At 44.3% G+C, this 17,345-nt stretch overlaps 1 protein-coding gene across 3 annotated transcripts in view; it reads right to left on the bottom strand.

Annotated features, from left to right (window-relative positions):
* The window catches only part of AMACR (alpha-methylacyl-CoA racemase), a 67,509-nt gene that overhangs the window by 39,408 nt on the left and 10,756 nt on the right, over nt 1-17,345 (bottom strand). The window contains exon 1 of one of the 3 annotated variants that reach the window (XM_056545587.1): nt 11,737-11,759. The exons of the other annotated variants lie outside the window; for them this stretch is intronic. The gene's annotated coding sequence lies outside the window, so the exon portion shown is untranslated. Of the gene's footprint in view, nt 1-11,736; nt 11,760-17,345 lie in introns of those variants that run through there. 3 annotated transcript variants of the gene reach the window in all.

Here is a 17,345-nt window from a genome sequence, read left to right on the forward strand (position 1 = left end):
ACAGTTAGAAAGAGGGGTAGGGGAAAAAGTGTCAGGGAGGCTAGTCCAGAACTGGCACACCCCAACAAGTTTGCCCGCTTGGCAGATGAGGGGGATGCCATTACAGAGCTAGCAGAACTGCAGCAGGATACCGCCTCTGACCGCCAGGGGGGTGTCTGCTCCAGTAAGGAGGGAGGGAGGAGTACAGGGCAGGCCAGACAGGTACTAGTGGTGGGGGACTCAATTATTAGGGGGACAGACAGGGCAATCTGTCACAAAGACCGGGATCGCCGAACAGTGTGTTGTCTGCCTGGCGCACAAGTTCGGCACATCGCGGATCGGGTTGACAGGTTGCTGGGCGGAGCTGGAGAGGACCCAGCAGTCATGGTACATATTGGCACCAATGACAAAGAGGTAGGTGGAGTGTCCTTAAAAATGATTTCAGGGACTTGGGCCGCAAGCTTAAGGCAAGGACCTCCAAGGTAGTCTTTTCTGAAATACTACCAGTACCACGAGCCGCACCAGAGAGGCAGCGGGAGATCAGGGAGGTAAACAAGTGGCTCAGAAGCTGGTGTAGGAAGGAAGGGTTTGGGTTCATGGAGAACTGGGCTGACTTCGCTGTCGGTTACCGGCTCTACCGTAGGGACGGGCTGCACCTCAATGGGGAGGGTGCAGCTTTGCTTGGGGAGAAGATGGCTAGAAGGGTGGAGGAGTGTTTAAACTAGGGACTTGGGGGGAGGGAACCTACAGCAAAGAGGGGGAAGATAGTGTAGATAGAGAGGTGGGAATTATAAATGTACCTGGGGGTGGAGCGGAGGGAGGGGTTAGAATAGTTAATAGGAATAGGCTTCATAGGAAAATAAAACTTACACCCTTGAATCCCATTAACCCCAATAACATAAAGGATGGAAATGTAAAGTGTATGTTCACAAATGCCAGAAGCCTAGCAAATAAAATGGGGGAGCTTGAGGCCTTGATACTGGAGGAACATATTGATATAGTTGGGGTCACTGAGACATGGCTGGACTCCTCGCATGACTGGGCTGTCAATCTGCAGGGGTTTACATTGTTTCGCAAGGATAGAATGAACAGAAAAGGTGGTGGAGTCTGTCTGTATGTAAGAAGTGGTATGAAAGTCAGTGTGAACGATGCCATAGTGTGTGATGATTCTGAGGAGGTGGAATCACTGTGGGTAGAATTACAAAAGGAGGGAAATACTGAAAAAATAATATTTGGGGTAATCTACAGACCCCCTAATATCACTGAAGAGATAGATGTTCGGCTTCATAAACAAATAGAGAGGGCCGCCCGGGCAGGTACAGTGGTAATAATGGGAGATTTTAACTATCCAGATATAGATTGGGGTCGGGGGTTGGCTAAAACTACAAAGGGGCGTCAATTCCTAAATTTATTGCAGGATAATTTTATGGGCCAGTTTGTGGAGGACCCAACAAGAAGTGATGCCTTGTTGGATCTGATCATTTCCAACAACGCAGAGCTGGTTGGTAATGTAACTGTGCGGGAAAACCTTGGTAATAGCGACCACAATATAGTTACTTTTGACTTAAAATGTAGAAAACAAAGACAGGCGGGGAAGGCAAAAACATATAACTTTAAAAAGGCAAACTTCCCTGGGCTGAGAGCTGCACTACAGGACATAGACTGGGGGGGAGGTGTTGTCAAATACTGATACAGAAGGTAAATGGGACATCTCTAAATCAACTCTAAATAACTATACAGCTAAATATATACCAAAGGGGAACAAATATAAACGATTAAAACTAAATCCTACATGGCTGACAAATGATGTTAAAAGAGCAATAAACAACAAAAAAATAGCCTTCAAAAAATACAAATCTGATGGGTCAGCTATAACATTTAAACAGTACAAAGAGCTTAATAAAATCTGTAAAAATGTAATAAAAACAGCAAAAATTCAAAATGAGAGACAGGTGGCCAAAGAAAGCAAAACTAATCCTAAATATTTTTTTAGATATATAAATGCAAAAAAACCAAGGACAGAGCATGTAGGACCCCTTAATAATGATAATGGGGAGGTTGTCACGGGCGATCAAGAGAAGGCGGAGCTACTGAATGGGTTCTTTAGTTCTGTATATACTATGGAAGAAGGAGCTGACATTGGCCAGGTCAGTGCTGGTAACACATCATGTAATGTACTGAACTGGCTTAATGTAGAGATGGTACAAGGTAAGTTAAGTAAAGTAAATGTAAGCAAATCTCCAGGGCCAGATGGATTGCACCCAAGAGTTCTTAGAGAGGTAAGTTCAGTAATATCTGTACCCCTGTTCATGATATTTAGAGATTCTCTGGTGTCTGGTATTGTGCCAAGGGACTGGCGCAAGGCGAATGTGGTGCCAATCTTCAAAAAGGGCTCTAGGTCTTCCCCAGGAAACTATAGACCGGTAAGTCTAACGTGCATTGTGGGTAAATTGTTTGAAGGACTTATAAGGGATTACATACAGGAATACATAGGGGATAATTGTATTATAAGTGATAGCCAGCATGGGTTTACTAAGGATAGAAGTTGTCAAACCAATCTAATTTGCTTTTATGAAGAGGTGAGTAGAAGCCTTGACAGAGGAATGGCTGTGGATATAGTGTTTCTGGATTTGGCTAAAGCATTTGATACTGTCCCTCATAGACGTCTGACAGGTAAGTTAAGGTCTTTGGGTTTGGAAATTTTAGTTTGTAACTGGATTGAACACTGGCTCATGGATCGTACCCAGAGAGTGGTGGTCAATGATTCCTACTCTGATTGGTCCCCGGTTATTAGTGGTGTACCCCAAGGTTCTGTACTGGGACCGCTGTTGTTTAATTTATTTATCAATGATATAGAGGATGGTATTAACAGCTCTGTTTCTATCTTTGCAGATGACACCAAGCTTTGTAGCACGGTACAGTCTATAGAGGATGTGCATAAGTTACAAGATGACTTGGATAGACTAAGTGTCTGGGCATCCACTTGGCAAATGAGGTTCAATGTGGATAAATGTAAAGTTCTGCATCTGGGTACTAATAACATGCATGCATCGTATGTCTTAGGGGGGATTAAACTGGCAGAGTCACTGGTAGAGAAGGATCTGGGTGTACTTGTAGATCACAGACTACAAAATAGCAAGCAATGTCAGGCTGCTGCTTCCAAAGCCGGCAGGATATTGTCATGTATCAAAAGAGGCATGTACTCAAGGGACAGGGACATAATACTCCCCCTTTATAAAGCATTGGTACGGCCTCACCTGGAATATGCTGTTCAGTTTTGGTCACCTGTCCATAAAAGGGACACTGTGGAGCTGGAAAGGGTGCAGAGACGCGCGACTAAACTAATATGGGGCATGGAACATCTTAGCTATGAGGAGCGATTAAAGGAGTTACAATTGTTTAGTCTTGAGAAGAGACGTTTAAGGGGGGATATAATAAACGTATATAAGTATATTAATGGCCCATACAAAAAATATGGAGAAAAACTGTTCCAGGTTAAACCCCCCCCAAAGGACGAGGGGGCACTCCCTCTGTCTAGAGAAGAAAAAGTTTAGTCTCAAGGGGCGACACGCCTTCTTTACCGTGAGGACTGTGAATTTATGGAACGGTCTACCTCAGGAACTGGTCACAGCAGGAACAATTAACAGCTTTAAAACAGGATTAGATACATTCCTGGAACAAAATAACATTAATGCTTATGAAGAAATATAAAATCCCATCCCTTCCCCAATATCGCGCCACACCCCTACCCCTTAATTCCCTGGTTGAACTTGATGGACATATGTCTTTTTTCGACCGTACTAACTATGTAACTATGTAACTATGTACACTGTATATAGGAGATAGAGGTTGAGGAGATCAGAGTACACTGTATAGAGGGGGCAGAGGGGATCAGAGTACACTGTATAGAGGGGGCAGAGGGGATCAGAGTACACTGTATAGAGGGGGCAGAGGGGATCAGAGTACACTGTATAGAGAGGACAGAGGGGATCAGAGTACACTGTATAGAGAGGGCAGAGGGGATCAGAGTACACTGTATATAGGAGATAGAGGTTGAGGAGATCAGAGTACACTGTATAGAGGGGGCAGAGGGGATCAGAGTACACTGTATAGAGGGGGCAGAGGGGATCAGAGTACACTGTATAGAGGGGGCAGAGGGGATCAGAGTACACTGTATAGAGGGGGCAGAGGGGATCAGAGTACACTGTATAGAGGGGATCAGAGTACACTGTATAGAGGGGGCAGAGGGGATCAGAGTACACTGTATAGAGGGGATCAGAGTACACTGTATAGAGGGGGCAGAGGGGATCAGAGTACACTGTATAGAGGGGGCAGAGGGGATCAGAGTACACTGTATAGAGGGGATCAGAGTACACTGTATAGAGGGGGCAGAGGGTATCAGAGTACACTGTATAGAGGCTGAGGAGATTTTGTGATGGTTATATCGGAGCATTCTATGGTGGTATTACTTGTGTGTACACTACGTGATGGTGATATTTCAGCTCTGTATAGTGGTATTAGTTGTACACTGTGTGATGGTGATATTTCAGCACTGTGTAGCGCGATTATCTGAGCTCTGTATAGTGGTATTATGTGTACACTGTGAGATGTATTATTTAAGCTCTGTATAGTGGTATTATTTGTACACTGTGTGATGGTATTATTTAAGCTCTGTATACTGGTATTAGTTGTACACTGTGTGATGGTATTATTTATGCTTTGTATAGTGGTATTATGTGTACACTGTGCGGCGTGATCATCTGTGCTCTGTATGATGGAATAATATATTTTACCAGCATATGATTTTTCTATATGGGTCTTAGAATCAGGAAGTGTATGGCATGAATACTTCTATACTGTATGGTGGCACAGTACATAACAAGGGAAGGGGGTGGATATACATAGTAAAGCACATGACACCATCCATTATATGGCTTAGATGGTTGATTGCATCAGCACCACGAATCTAGACAAGTGGTCTCAAAACTGTGGCCCTCCAGCTGTTGCAAAACAACTCCAAGCATAACTGTCTGGGCAGCTGGAGGTGCCCTGCATGGGAAACACTGCAGTAAGTGCTATATCCTAAGCCAATTCCACATAACCCAATGTTTATTTTCTCCCAAATTCTACTATTAGATTTAGTTTTTCACAATTCCGTACCTCCTGGCGAGAACAGCGAGCGTTTTCTGCAGAGAGAGAGGATAGCCTGGCACTTCAAAGCTTTGTGTTGGAGCCAGCAGGGAAATCACATCATATGTCTGAGCTGTCCAAAATCCGAAAGGAAGAAGAGCAATGAGACGAAATCTAGTGACAAAACACATCTAATGTCTGTAATTTAGGAGAACCGCTGCCACCTTTCAAAGATATAATATTCAGGGAAGTGCCCCGGCGGGATCCGTCTGTCAATGTGGAGCTAAACTTTTGTCAGAAACTTTTTGGATCTGAATCGTATCGAGATTAAAATTTTTTATCTTTTCTGGTATTAAAGGGGTACTCCGGTGGAAAACAATTATTTTTTAATTTTTTTAAATCAACTGCTGCTAGAAAGCTATACAGCTATGTAAATTACTTCTATTTAAAAATCTTAATCCTTGCAGTACTTATCAGCTGCTATATGCTCCACAGGAAGTAGTGTAGTTCTTTTCAGTCTGACCACAGTGCTCTCTGCTAACACCTCTGTTCGTGTCAGGAACTGTTTAGAGTAGGAACAAATATCCATAGCAAACCTCTCCTTCTCTGGACAGTTCCTGACATGGACAGAGGTGGCAGCAGAGAGCACTTTGGTCAGACAGAAAATAACTAGACAACTTCCTCTGTAGTATTCAGCAGCTGATAAGTACTGGAAGGATTTTGTTTTTATATAGAAGTATTTTACAAATCTGTATAACTTCCTAGCACCAGTTGATTTGAAGAAAAAAAAAATCCACTGGAATACCCCTATAAGGCTGGATCTGGTATTAAAGGGATTCTCCGCTGGAACACTCTTTTAAATCAAGTAGTTTAAAAAATCCTAATCCTTCAAAAACTTATCAGCTGGTGTATGCTCCAGAGAAAGTTGTGTAGTTTTTTCCTGTCTGACCACAGTGCTCTCTGCTGACACCTCTGTCCATTTTAGCAACTGTCCAGAGTAGGAACAAATCTCCATAGCAAACCTCTCCTGCTCCGGACAGTTCCTGACATGGGTAGAGCTGACAGCAGAGAGCACTGTGGTCAGACAGGAAGGAACTACACAACTTTCTCTGGAGCATACAGCAGCTGATAAGTACTGGAACGATTAAGATTTTTAATCGAAGTAATTTAAAAATCTTTTTAACTTTCTGCCACCAGTTGATTTGAAAAAAATAAATAAAAAAATTTCCACCGGAGTACTCCTTTAAAGCTGGATCTGGTATTAAAGCTTGAACCAGGGGAATATGTACAAGCTACAATACCAGGCACAGTCTATGGACAAGAGTGGTGCTGTTTCATAAAAATAAACCAGCTCTAAGAATCGATCGATTTGAAAAGGCCATTCATACAAAATACGACGCACCAAAAAAATCTTATTTATGTTGCATTAAATTGACTTTTTATTTAACCCCTTAAGGACCCGGGGTTTTTCCTCCTTACCTTTTAAAAAAAATCATAACTCTTTCAATTTTTCACCTAAAAATCCATATGAGGGCTTATTTTTTGCGCCACTAATTCTACTTTGTAATGACATCAGTCATTTTACCCAAAAATCTACGGCGAAACGGAAAAAAAAATAATTGTGCGACAAAATTGAAAAAAAAAACGCCATTTTGTAACTTTTGTGGGCTTCCGTTTCTACACAGTACATTTTTTGGTAAAAATGACACCTGATATTTATTCTGTAGGTCCATACGGTTAAAATGATACCCTACTTATATAGGTTTGATTTTGTCGCACTACTGGAAAAAATCATAACTACATGCAGGAAAATTTATACGTTTAAAATTGTCATCTTCTGACCCCTATAACTTTTTTATTATTCCACGTATGAGGACTAATTTTTTGCGCCGTGATCTGAAGTTTTTAGCGGTAAAATTTTTGCATTGATTTGACTTATTGATCGCTTTTTATTTTTTTCGTGATATAAAACGTGACCAAAAAAATGCACTATTTTGGACTTTGGAATTTTTTGGCGCGTACACCATTGACCGTGCAGTTTAATTAACAATATATTTTTATAATTCGGACATTTCCACACGCGGCAATACCACATATGTATATTTTTATTTACACGTTTTTTTTTTTTTTTTTATGGGAAAAGGGGGGTGATTCAAACTTTTATTAGGGGAGGGTTTAAATGATCTTTATTCACTTTTTTTTTTTTTTTTTTTTTGCAGTGTTATAGCTCCCATAGGGACCTATAACACTGCACACACTGATCTATTACATTGATCACTGGTTTCTCATAGGAAACCAGTGATCGATGATTCTGCCGCATTCGGCGATCGGACAGCGAGGAGGCAGGTAGGGAGCCTCCTGCTCTCCTGTAAGCTGTTCGGGATGCCGCGGCTATCCCGAACAGCTCCCTGAGCTAACCGGCATGGTTTCACTTTGATTTTAGATGGGGCGTTCAACTTTGAACGCCTCGTCTAAAGGGTTAACATTGATCAATGCCGCGCGCTAATAGCCACGGGTCCCGGCCGTTGTTAGAGGCCGGGCACGACCACGCCGTGGCCCCGCATTATAGATCGGGAGCAGACTCAGGACGTACAGGTACGCCCTGGGTCCTTAATAGGTTAAAGAGAATCTGACAGCTGTCCAGCCCCACTAAACAACAAGAAAAAACGTGGTCTTAAAGAGCAGGAGATGCTCAACCCCAAATGCAGTTGTGCATTTATACTGGGGGAGCAGATCCCGCCCTTGTGGTCAGTTGCTAAGGGCGATCCCCAGCATAAAGTGCATACAATGGGGGATGCCTGCAGAAGACCCAATGGCATCCTACACCAGATCAAAAGTGTGGATGTGTTACATATAGAATAATACATACATTTAGGTGCACTACTGTAGTAGATGTAGACAGCGATATATAACTAACCCTCAAAATGATGTTAAAATTTAAACATTAGCCATTATATCCTTATATAAAGGACATACCTGAGCCCACATACCAACGCCAAGGTTTCTCAAGTGGCACGGGACCTAACACTAAACCTACCTGTGCCGTATGGGCAATACCAGGGGCCAGTGGGCAATTACAGCGGCATTGGGTCCAACTCACAGCCTGCTCCCAGTTCACTCCAGTGTGGCTGAGGACACATACACTGGGAGGAGGGAGACAGGCTATGAGCCCCACCCAAGTTGGCTAATGTGTTGCCGGCCTCACAGATGAACCTTAATGCTGCCTAGAAAGTGATTAAGGCACATTAAATGTGGAGTTTATACACCTCCAATATAAGATTTAAACAACAACAAAGACTTGGTCTCAAATGGCTGGAGGTGCTCATCCCCCAATGCAGTTGTGCATTTATGCTGGGGGAGCAGATCCTGCTGCGATGTCCCAGTACAGGTACATGGTCCTGTAGTACACTTAGGCCCTGTCAGGTTGAGTCCCTCAGTGACCTGGGGGGCTCCCCGGCAGGGTCTCCCCTTGTTCTCCTGTTGGGTTAATAAATGTGTGTATGTTCCTTTAATGCATAGACAGGATTCCTATGTCTAGATAGTATAAAGGACCTGTGAGTAAGCATGTCACATGTTATGTTATGCAGTTACATGATTTGTTGTCACATGTTCTCCCAGAGAGCATCAGCTTAACCTATGACCCTCTCTTATGACAACTCTCTTGGTTAATACCATCCGACCCCCAGGGTTAATAACATCAGATCCCGCAACACCCGTGGTCCCGCCATTCACAGCAATTGTTCACCACACTGCACTTGTGGTCCGTTGCTAAGGGCAAGTCCCGTGCCACTTGAGAAACCTTGGCGTTGGTGTGCGGGCTCTGGTATATCCTTCATATAAGGATATACTGGCTAATGTCTAAATTTTAATATCAGTGTGGAGGGTTAGCCAATGTCATTGTATACATCTACCACAGTAGTGCACCCATATTCCTGTATTATTCTAATTGTTACACATCCACACTGTCTATCTGGTGTAGGACTATACATAATAAACTTTCACTTACCTGCCTACGATCCCCCGTTGTTCCGATATCGCCGCCCGTGCTCCGGTCCCGGTCTCTTCCACTTCCTGCGGGTCGGTGACTTCACTCTGCGCTCAGCCAATCAGCGGCCGCAGCAATGTCCCGTCGCGGCCGCTGATAGGCAGAGTGCAGAGTGAAGTCATCGACCCGCAGGAAGAGGAAGCTTGACAGGGACCGGAGCACGGGCGGCGATATCGGAACAACGGGGGATCGTAGGCAGGTAAGTGAAAGTTTATTATGTATAGTTTTACAGCCCGGGCACAGTGGGGGATAAAAGATTTCAGTTGGAGAACTCCTTTAACTAAATTAGTACGTTTAAAATCCCGCTATTTTGAAGACCTATAACTTTTTCATTTTTCCGTATTAGTGACAGTATGAGGGCTCATTTTTTGTGCCGGGATCTGTACTTTTATTGATACCATATTTGCTCATATAAAACTTTCAATACATTTTTTATTAATTTTTTCATTTTTGGAATAAAATGTTATAAAAAAAAAGCAGCTATTTTGGACTTTTTTTTTTTGTTTTTTTTTTTTTTGTTACGTTCACGCCACTCACCTTACGGTATCTTTAACATTTTATTTTAATAGTTCGGATATTTACGCACACGTCGATACCAAATATGTATATAATATTTATAGACACTTTTTGGGGGTGAAATAGGGAAAATGGGACAATTTATGTTTTTATTAGGGGAAGGGGGTTTTTCACTTTTTTTTTTTTTTGCACTTTAATAGTCCCCATAGGGGACAATTTATAGCAATCGTTCGATTGCTAATACTGTTCAGTGCTATGTATAGGACATAGCACTAATCAGTATTATCGGTCATCTTCTGCTCTGGTCTGCTCGATCACAGACCAGAGCAGAAGACCCGTGGAAGGCAGCAGAGGCAGGTGAGGGGAGCTCCGTCTGCCGTTCTGGATGATCGGATCACCACGGCAGCGCTGCGGGCAATCCGATCATCCATTTTAGTGACCGCGATGCTGCAGATGCCATGATCTGTATTGATCTTTATTGATCGCGGATGTCCGCCATTACCGGCGGGTCCCCGGCTGCTCATGGCAGCATGACCCGAGCATCGTTTCGATGATTGCGGTTATGCATAGGACGTAAATGTACGTCCTGGTGCGTTAAGTACCAGCTCACCAGGACGTACATTTACGTCCGGCATCGTTAAGGGGTTAAAGGACAAAGGGGGAGATGTATCTAATTCTTGCCAAAGAAAAGTTGACCACAGCAACCAAAAAAAAAAAAAGGCCTCTGAAAAATGAAAGAAGTGATCTGTTTGGTTGCTATGGGCAACTAGTCAACTTTTCCTCTACACAGGTTTTGAAAATTATCCCCCAAATTTGTTCAATGAGATTCCGCTGTCCCATTCACACAGATGAATTTCCGTGGCAGAAATTCCCTACTCCGCAAAAAAAGACCTGTCTTTAAATTTCGCAGAATTGCGGGCAGAATCCAATTGGACACACTGGGGTGGGGAATTTCGGCAGAATTCTGTGTTTTTAGCACATAGAAATTCTACCAAAATGTAGCATTTCCGCAATAATTCTGCTGCAAGCTTTTCCGAAGTGAATTTAAACAGAATTGAAGAATTATGCAATGTGTAACGGGTTTTAATCTTAGTGTTCTTTTCTTTGGTGTATTGTTTTTCTCATTACAAGTCTATGCGTTTTCTATGTAAGGCTGGGCTCGCATATGTCCAGCATATGTGAACTTAGCTTAGATCTCGACGCAACTGATGCTATAACTGATGACAATGTGCAGTCATCAGTTGTATGGCAATATAATAACGAAGGTCCCAGCACTCACCGATGCAAGCAAATGGTATTTATTGTATATCCTAATCACAGGACGCGTTTCAGCACTTAGCCTTCCTCAGCAGAGGAAGGCTAAGTGCCGAAACGCGTCCTGTGATTAGGATATACAATAAATACCATTTGCTTGCATCGGTGAGTGCTGGGACCTTCATTATTATATTACAATACTCTTTTTCCTTGTGCACCACCACTTCTCAGATAGTGCCGACCATTGCTCTACTATCAGTTGTATGGCATCTGGCGTCCATTGTTTCAGCAAGCTGCGTTCCCCTGTCCAGTGCCTTCCAGAGAGTTCAGGCATCCGGCATCAAAATTGATCTGTCCCAGTCAAATAAATGGGATTAGTTCTAACATCAGTTTTCCTCGAAAACTGCCATAGGGAAACTATGCCAGACACCTAATATGTGAACCCAGCCTAAGAATTGGGGGGAATCCACATTGCTTTCTCCTGCCGCCCCCCCCCCCTCCTCCCTATAGAAGTCAATGTGGGGGGGGGGGGGGGGGGTTGATGAACTGCATTCGATCCATAGCATAAAAAGTCATTTTAGAAAGTGAAAAACCTGTAAAGTGTATTTTGCTGTTTATTTTATTGCAGATTCTCTGTTTCTGATTCATCTATCAGTTGCTGTAAATGAGTAGGAAAATTTGGAGCAAAATACACACATGTGAAAGTACCCTCACACATATCCTGAAACATAACAGCACATACATGAGTGTAGATGAATGTAACTCACTATACTAGAAGCTATTTGAACACAGTAAAGTAAAAGCTGATTTACGTGCAGCTGCAGAGTTCTTTGCAGCTGAGGCTCTGGCTGTATGAGCAGACCGGGGCAGGCTGGGATAATCATTGCCCTGTCCCCACTTCCTGGGTTCTGTCATCTGTAACTAGAGGTGGACCAAGCCTAAAAATTCAGTGGAAGGAAGACCTCTAGTGGCTGAAACTTAATGCACATTTTTAAAGGGTTTAAAAAAACAAAATTAGAATGATAAAAATAAAGATTTGCTTGTGAGTCCTTCCTTGAGCACAAGCTGTGTGAGAAGTTACTCTCCATTAAGTGGTTATCATATGCCAGGCTACCCCTAAATCCACTGAGTAAGATCCAATAAATATAATACATTTGTCTGTTCCCCAGTATAGATTTCCACTACAATTTTTGCCACATAATGAAGCATGTTGTTTATAATCAGATGGTTTGGGAAAAAAATTCCTTCTATTCCTGTCTCTGTCTTGAGACATCAAGGACATTGATAATTTGTCTCCTAATGAGAAGTTAATTGTTTCATCTGCCTGATTAAGCTCCTCTATAAATTACAGTAATTCACATACTGACCTCTCTTAAGTAGGGAAGAACTTCAAGACAGGTCAGACTAAGACTGGAAAAACATAGATCTGCCATTAATAACTAATGCTGGCCATACACATTAAAGGGATATTCCCTAACAGCCACCACCATGTTGCTTTTTCTCCTGATCTGGCCTGTAGGGTACTCTCCCTGCTATTTAAAGGGCCAGCATACACACTTTGTATTTCTCCCCCACTTATTTATAGGGGTATTGCGACTTTATACATCTTATCCCCATCCAAAGGATAGAGGATAAGATGTATGATCGCAGGGGTCCCGCCACAGGGACCCACTCGACCTCGGTGCAGCCCCCGACATTCTGTCCCGGGTGCTGCGTCTGAGACGTGATGCCACAGCCATGCCCCTTGACATCACGTCTCGATCTCGGAGGCAGCGCCCGACACAGAATCAACTGGTGCTAGAAAGTTAAAGATTTGTAAGTTACTTCTATTAAAAAATCTTAATCCTTCTAGTACTTATAAGCTTCTGTATGCTCCACATGAAGTTCTTTTCTTTTTTAATTTAATTTCTGCCTGACCACAGTGCTCTCTGCTGACACCTCTGTCCAATTTAGGAACTGTCCAGAGTAGGAGCAAATCCCCATAGCAAACCTATCCTGCTCTGGACAGTTCCTGACATGGACAGAGGTGTCAGGAGAGAGCACTGTGGTCAGACAGAAAGGAAATTCAAAAATAAAAGAACTTCCTGTGGAGCATACAGAAGCTTATAATAGAAAAAAAATTTTTTTCCTGTGGAGGGGGTCTCTGGTGAACTAAACCCATAGCCCATTCTTTCCTTCTCACCAACCTATGTATTTGTCTAACTATCATTCATTAGCTACATAGAGCAGTTTTCCTCTTTCAACGGTCACTTACAGGGAGTGAGAGAAAGACGTCATATTCAGATCCTGCTTGTCTTTGTGTAAAACCCTCAGTGAGACTAGCCCCACCCTCCTGGAAGACGAACAGCACATGATTTCTGTCTGGCTTCACAGTCACACCTCCACGCCCCCTCCTCTCCCTGTGTGAGGATCTTGCCAGCGTCCCCTGTGAAGATTATTAGTCACAACTGAGCACAACGCTGCTCTATACCTGCTGTAGATCTAATCACTGACGGCTGCCATTCAGAGTATAGCATGATTTATTGCTGGTGGGAAGCATAGTTTGAAATAAAAGTACAGTGTGTGTGCTGCTGACTGTGTTTACAACAACACAGCATGCCCAAAGATAGTAAGAGTAGTGGGAGTTGTAGTCTGGGCTCCAAGCAAGGAAAAATAATATTCAGGAGACAACAGGGGCCACAGGAGCTGGCAATATAACAAGGATAACTACAGGGGACACAGAACAGGTATTGTGGAGGTTTTGAGGCATTTTTATTTTTCTTAACTTTCCTGGAGCACCCTTTTAAATGTTTTTAAATGTATTATGCCTTGTTGTGTCTAAAACAAAACTGTTTATATGTTTCTATACATTTGGGTTGTGTGCATTAATTTATGACTGCTCGCCTATTCTGCCTTTTCATTTATTGTTACCTGACTTTGTCTGATCCTGCTTGTAGCTTGCTGATTCTTCAGTGCAGACTGTCGACCATGCCTCTGCATACTGAGCTAGCTAAACACCACCTCGCTGCTTCTGAGCTCCTCAGCTCTGTTACTAACACAGTCACCTCTACTATATTGGACTCTGTTTGCCGTGCTGTACCATCCGCATCATCAGCTTGCCCCCTTGCCTTCCTGGTGATTGGTCAGGCTAGCTGCCACTTACCTAGGATCACTCATGCAGTAGCAAACTGTATCTCCCCTTCAGCCGAAGTTCAACTTTTGCATCGAGCAGGATACAGGGTAAAAACAAGGGGAATTCTAATACTTTGCTCCAAAGTTTGGCTCAAAGTCAAACCAGTAAGTAACACTGCAGGTTTACACCAATTGGGCCATTACAGGTAGTTTCCCATTTTGTAGTTTCCTCCAGTAGGTAGTTTTCCCACTGTAAGTAGTTTGCTCTCAATTGATGGAACCCGGTGTAGATAAAGTAGGACCCCCTGTAGGTAGGTTTACACCTGTAGGTGGTTTTCCCCCTTTAGGCAGGGCACACTGGAGGTAGTTTGCCCCCTGTAAGGAAAACCCCCTAAAAGTAGTTTTCTTCCAGTAAGTAGGACCCCTTGAATTTAGTTTGCTTGCTGTAGGTATGATCCCACTGAAGGTTTTCTGCTTGTAGGTATAACCCCCTGAAGATAGTTTTCTCGCTGTAGATTGGACCTCCTGTAGGTAGTTTGCATCCTTTAGGTAGAAACCCTTCAAAGGTATATTGCCCACTATAGGTAGTACCCCCTTAAAGTAGTTTTCTGCCATAGATAGAACCACTGGAGGTAGTTTACCCCGTTTAGGTAGGACCCCTGCCAAAGTAGTTTGTCCATTGCCAAGATGATACAAAAAACGTGCACACCCTTTCTTGGCTCCCCCACATTCACCACCTCCTTCTGCTTCCTCTTTTCTTTTGGCACCAACTAGAGGCTGGGAGCATCTCTACCTTTGAGACATGAACAATGATGCATTCACACGCCTCTTGTGGCCACAAACATGATAGAAGGGGTCAGTGCCTAGATCACCTGTAATGCCATAGTGGTGCTAAGCCACAGGCATTCTAGTGTGTCCTGTTATCCATTTTGACCATGTAATGCTGCGGCAACCTGGGTGGGAAACCCTGGTCTAGGGGGTCTTGGAGAATTTGTTTAAGTGGTCTGATCTGGGGTTTGTATAAAGGGGTAATCTGGTGTGAGTTTCATATCTTTAGGGTGTCTAGTGTATGGTCTCTGTTTGTTTAGGGGGTCTGGTGGTTGCTGTGCTCATCAGTGCAGAGCAGGGTATTGGTTAATCTGATCATTTGGAAGAAAAATCATATGATACAATGGCTAATAGCAAGAGCAGAGCTGTGCGATTCCTGATATATTTATGTAGCTCTGAGTGTAACTGCCTTACCGTAAACGGCTGAGAAATGGATCCGCTGTCCTGTGTGGACAATGGCTGAACTGCACGAGGGAGCAGAGTCTAAGGTGCCATTGGTTTTCACCAGAGCCCGCCGCAAAGTCGGATGGTCTTGCTGTGGCAGGCAGCACCCAGATCGTTACTCCTGGCACGATCCGTCCACACAGGTTGCCCAGATGTACTTGGCACAGAGAATGAAGTGTAGTCAGACGAAGCACGGGTCAGACGGCAGGCAGCAAAGAAGTGTAGTCGGGTCACAGGCACAAGGTCAGGAGGCAGGTGGCAAAGGAGCAAAGTCGGGTCACAAGCTGGAGGTCGGAAACACTAATATAGCACACTCACAGTAACGTTTTCTCTAGGGCACTAAGCACAAAGATCCGGCACCATTATTGGGGAGGTGCCAGACTAATATAGAGTCTGCCTAGCAGGGGGTACTGGCCCTTTAAATCTAGCAACGCCGTCGCGTGCGCCCTATGGGAAGGGGATGTGCGCGCCAGCGAAGCAGAGAAGCAGAAGGACCGGGTACACCCGGAGACACCCGGGACTCGCATGAGGGCACGTCCCGCATTAGGAGTCCTGGAGCCACCGCAAGCACTCGACGGGGGGAGCTCACGGTTGGACAGAACGGCCGGACGTTGCACCAAGAAATGCCTGGGACATGCGTGCAGGAACGTCCCACACCGCGAGTCCCAGGACCAAGCATGACAGGGGAGAGGGGGACGCTCACCGCCAGAATGAATAGCCGGAGCGCTGCCTGTAACAGCACACCCCCCACTTGGGTCTCCCCCTCTTTTTGGGTCTTAGAAAGTCTCGAACCAGGCCACCATCATAAATATTCCAGTCAACCAGAAAAAAACGTTTTCCTCTCACAGTCTTCATAGCAAGGATCACCTCTACCTCGAAAATGTCTGAAGAACCAGAGACAGAAGTGGGAGCAACGACTTTTTGAGAAAACCGATTGACCAGAGGCTTGAGCAGAGAAACATGGAAAGAATTTGGAATGTCACTTAATTTGTATGAGACAGGATTGATCTTTCCAACTTGTAACTGAGAATTTTAAAGGGTACCGTATATACTCGAGTATTAGCCAACCCGAATATAAGCCGAGGCCCCTACTTTCACCCCCAAAACCTGGGAAAACTTATTGACTTGAGTATAAGCCTAGGGGGGAAAATACATCATCCCCCTCTGTCATCATACAGACCCCCCCCTCTCATCATCCAGAACCCTGTCAACATCCCCCCCCCGTCATCATCAACCCCAGTCTATATCCCCCCTGTCATCATCCAGACCGCCCCCTCTGTCATCACATAGGCCCCCCTCGTTGTCTACTCACCTCCCCAGTTCTCTCGGTCCTGTTGCTTAGTAGCTGCAGGGACCACCCACATTCTGGCGGGGTGGGTGAGCCGGTCTGAGCCGTCCATCTTCACTGGGAGGCCCTCTTCTCCGCTCCGGGTGTCTGTGTCCAGGGACGTCCGTGCGCAGCAGACCTCACGTCCCTGCGCATGGACGTCCCAGTGCGGCGGCGTCAATGCATCGTCACTAGTCGGATGGTCCCTGCAGAAAAGATGGATGGTCCGGCCAACAACCCCCACCCCACCCCCCCCCCCCCCCCCCATGGTATTTTTAATTTTTTTTTTTCACTCAAGTATGAGCCGAGGGGGGCATTTTCAGCACAAAAAATTGTGCTGAAAAATTCTGCTTATACTCGAGAATATATGGTATATATGGAGGAGAGCCAGACTCTGTCACCAGGAGAATAGCGTGGAGGAGCTCTTCTCCTCTTGCCTGCTTGAAACTTCATTTGGGAGGAAGCTGATAGCAACGAGCACCTAGTCTCCTGCCAGATGGATACAAAATCTCTGATTAGAGCATCTACGGCCGGCACTCCAGAGGAATCTGGTAGGGGAAGAGGTGGACGAGGATGAAGACTGTAGATGACAAATAAGGGAGAAGTCTTCGTGGACTCAAAGTTTCTATGATTATAAGAAAACTCTGCCCAAGGCAGAAGATCAACCCTATTGTCCTGTTGGGCAGAAACAAAATGTCACAGGTAGCCTTC

This window comes from Hyla sarda, chromosome 1 (genome assembly GCF_029499605.1).
Source record: "Hyla sarda isolate aHylSar1 chromosome 1, aHylSar1.hap1, whole genome shotgun sequence".
Classification (NCBI taxonomy): domain Eukaryota; kingdom Metazoa; phylum Chordata; class Amphibia; order Anura; family Hylidae; genus Hyla; species Hyla sarda.